The following is a 4101-nucleotide window of genomic DNA, read 5'->3' as shown; positions in this document are numbered from 1 at the left end:
GGGGTTCCTTTGCAGGCTCGGGATAAATGGCTTCAACAGACATATCCACATCAGGCAGAAAGATCCGATGATTGCGAGCAGATGGCTGATATGAGATAGCGGAGAGAAGTTTAATCAGCCGCATTATCCATGGAGCGTAGAACTTCAAGCCAAAAAGATCAGAGCCTGATGCAGCAAGTTGGCGGATGAATAAGTCATGTGCATTGAAGCATTTGCCATGAAGAATATAGAAGACCAAAGTCTTCATTGCACCGTCCAGCTTGGCATGTGGAGAATGTCCTTTGATGGGCCAGAGAGTTCGCCTTATGATGTGATAAATAGTCCTTGGCAGATACTCAAGGTCTTCAACAAAGAACTCCTTTGGATATGCAGCATCTTGGGGCAATGGCTTCATCATACTGAGCATCTGACTCATGTTAGGTTCAGGCTTCTGAAAGATGCTCTCCACAGCTTCACTGTGAAGCTGACAGCCATGTTCGTAGAGATCGCCAGGAGTGGGCAGACCAGTGAGCTCAATGATATCAAAGGCTTTGGCTTCGTGATGAACATTTCATGTCATCCACTCCAGGACCCAAGTCTTCGGGTCTCTGTTGTACCCACGGATGTGAAGTGTAGCATAGAATTGGAGCAGCAACTCTTCATTCCAGTGCTCTTGGTCGGTGACAAACGGCAGCAATCCAACCTCTTTGAAGCAATCCAGAGCTTCTTCCAGACAGGGCAGACCAGCTATTGCTTCAATGTCAAGACGCTTATGTGGGAAGATGCGACCTTGATTGTACAGAATGCAGGAGTAATAACTTCACTGCGGATAGCTCCATAACCTATCAGAAGATATTCTTTCCCTTGAGTAGGGGTTCTTGGAGATATTGAAGAAAGTGTTGTCTGCTTTGAAGCCGTTGACATTGAAGGATCCGGGTGCTGATGCAGGACCTGGAAATCTGGGAAATCTTGGGATTGGCTTCTGCACCTGAGGTCTGTGCTCAACATGATAGTCAAACTGAGGACCAGCAGCAGGCGTAGGAACAGAAGTAGTAGTGTCATTGGCTTTGCTGACTTATGGTGATTTTGTTGGTGTAGGCTCCACATTGGCTTCAGTCATGACAGCATCAGCGGCGTCGATGGCAGCCTCAAAATTCTCAACGTCCACTTGATGAGCTGGAGGGTCGGTCACAGTCATGTTCTCCTCGAGAACAGCTTCTTCGTGAGACGGTGGTGTAGCAGCGCTTGGGATTTCTTCTTCATCAGCTGATGCAGCCAGAATGTCTTCAGCGGCTTTAGCTTCAGACTCAGAGACTGGAGGCCTTGGTCCTTTGCGAAGCCTGCGTAACGCTGGCGACGCCTGTGGAGTTGGAGTTGGCTGGGCCTCAAAGTCTTCTTCCTCTTGTGCTTGTGGGTGATCATCCCATGATGCATCCTAAGCAATTAGCGTCAGAGGACGACCAATCCTGATGAGCTCGCTGTGCGTGAGCACAAGCGATGATACCTGTTGGTGCTCGAGCTGAGGAAGAACTGCATCATCTTCAACATGGTCATGGTGACCAATGTCTTCAGCAGCGATGGGATCAGCTGCTGGAAAGTCTTCAGCTTCATGAGCCCCTGTGAAAGCAGGCTCATGGACAGTCAGTTGGCGCTCTTGAGGTTCAGCGTTAGGGCGAACCATGGAGATGGGTTCAACAATCAAGGGCTCTGTGGGAGCAGCCCGTTCCTTCTTGGTCTTCCGCTTCTTCTTGGAGGGGGCAGTAGCAGAGGCTTCAGGATGTTTCCTCTTTCTGGCTTCAGCCTCAGCAGTCCTCGTCTTCTTCAGTTCTGAAGCAGTTGACCTGGCCTTTGGCTTCGGGCCAGTCATGCTAGTTGGGAAGATAATGGGATCTGCTTCCTGCCTTGGTGCGTTGGGTTCGGCCACAGTGGGCTTCTTCTTCTGCTTGGCAGCCATCCTGGGATCAATGCCCGAACGCCCAAGGGCCTTGTGCTTCTCAGCCTCATTGTAGGCTTGCACACTTTTGTTAGCCAGGACCTTCATGCGCTCACGAGAACCTTGAGCTTCTGCATGTTTCTTGAGAAAGGCTTCTTTGAGCTCGTGCAGCATAATCTTGAAGTTCTTTACCTCTTGCACGCTGAGCTTGGCCATAAGCTTCTTAAACTGAGCTTTTTCATAGACAATCTTTTGCTTCAGTTCAACAATGCACTGGGCGATAGCTAATTCTGAAGCAATAGCGCCATGGAAGGCGACACTGAGGCCAATGGGTAGTTGCAGATCTTCGAAGCTGATGTTGGGCGTGTTAAACCACTCATCAATGAAGTTCTGTATGATTGTCACGTCAAAGAGAGGCAGATCATTGAATATTTCTGCTTCTTCTTTGCTCTTGATGAGTTGCTCAAGAGCGTCATCTGCAAGATCTTCATCACTGGACAGATCAATGGCATCGTTTCGCAGAATGGCAGCAGCAGTCAGTTCTTGGCCGGTGTGTGGCAGAGGCATCTTGACTTTCTGGGGCTTGGAGATGCGTGATAAATCTTTAGACTGCACACTGTCTTCAGGAGGTGCAGTAGCCAGTGGCTTCGCTCATGAGATTTTTGGTGCAGAGGCAGGCCTTGAAGCTTTAGGCTGCTTCAACTTCTTTGGCTTCGGTGCTGCAGGCGCTTCATCTGATTCAGCGTCATCTGCAGGCTCATTCACGGTTGTCCCTTGAACCACAATATGAGTGATGAGACCTTCCAAGTTGTAGAAGGGCCCAACAAGATTGGGTTCTACTTCGCAGGTTCCATCAGCACGGGGAGCAGAGGGACCAGGGTTGAAGTCTAATCCCAAAGACTTCTTGTTCTGCTTCGCTGAGTTCTAGGCAAACTGGAAGTTGCGCTTGAACAGATTGTCGTCATGACACCATAGCAGTGATGATGGGTCGGCATGCACAGGCTGAGGTCCACGGACCATGCAAGGATAGAAGCCTTGTTCAATGGCTTCATCTCTGGTCCTGGGTTGAAGATTTTTGTAGAGGATGTCTCCCCATGGTCGCTTGATGGCATTCTTTTCAGCATATTCCTTTGTCACAAATCTGTACTTGAACCACTGTTCTGCCCAATAGCGTCGAATCCATTGGATTCGTGTCTTGCCCTGATTGTAATCCTCTTCAGGATCAGTCTTGTACAGCTCTGAGAGGTCATCGGGCAGATCTCTTAATGTTTCTCCTCGACGCTTTCTGCCACCCTTCCTTGCTGATTTCTCTGAAGCCATGAACTTTAAACTGAATGGCTTCAATACGTTCAAGGGCTTCAAAGGCTTTCGCTTGCTGGACAAACAGGAACTGGCTTCGGGAGAATTTATGTGATACTGTAAGAATTCTGCAAATGAATGCAGACTATGAGAATCAAGGGATTCTCCCACGGACATGTACCTGTGACAGCATTAAGGTGCGAGGGAAGGGGAAGAGGTCATATTCATTCTCAGAAGATTTTGAAGATAAATCAGTTTAGAAGACATTGACCTCATCGTGCGAAGACTTTCACTCACAGATAAGGAGTTGGTTCCAGATTTGTACGAATCCACGGATCAATACAAGTGAGGAATCTAACTACTTTGTGAAGCATAAGTGAATATACTAGCCATATTATGAGATGAAGTTTGAAGTGGATCCAACATGCGGTAGAAAGTGACGGATCTATAGGATCAAAGGGGCTGTAAAAAGGACATTTTATTTACCACACGTAGAACTGCTAGACGGAGTGGAAGAGGAGGCCGAGCAGTTCGATCATCCGTGCCCTAACTTGGCGACGGAGGACACCTATGGCAACGGCGGAGAGGACGATGTCCGCGGTCGGCGTGAAGACGGCGTCGGAGAGGTTGCGGCAGCGAAGCGCTTCGTCGCCGGCGTCGTCGAGGGCTAGCGGTGGCGCTAGGGTTCGTGCAAGAGTGGAAGAAGAGATAATGACTGTGGTGAGGTGTGTATTTATAGGGACAGGGGCGGCTCAGTGTTATTACACAGGTGCCCCTGGCAATTCACATCTGAGGAACACGTGGCCATCATGCAACATATCGGGGGTTGTTCCATGTCCCACGCACGCCTGGATTGTCGGGTGGTCATTCCCACTTCTCTAGGTTTCAGG

The sequence above is a fragment of the Triticum urartu genome, chromosome 5 (genome assembly GCF_003073215.2).
Source record: "Triticum urartu cultivar G1812 chromosome 5, Tu2.1, whole genome shotgun sequence".
Taxonomy (NCBI): Eukaryota; Viridiplantae; Streptophyta; class Magnoliopsida; order Poales; family Poaceae; genus Triticum; species Triticum urartu.
The sequence above is the reverse complement of the archived record's forward strand: the minus strand, read 5'-3'. Positions refer to the sequence as shown.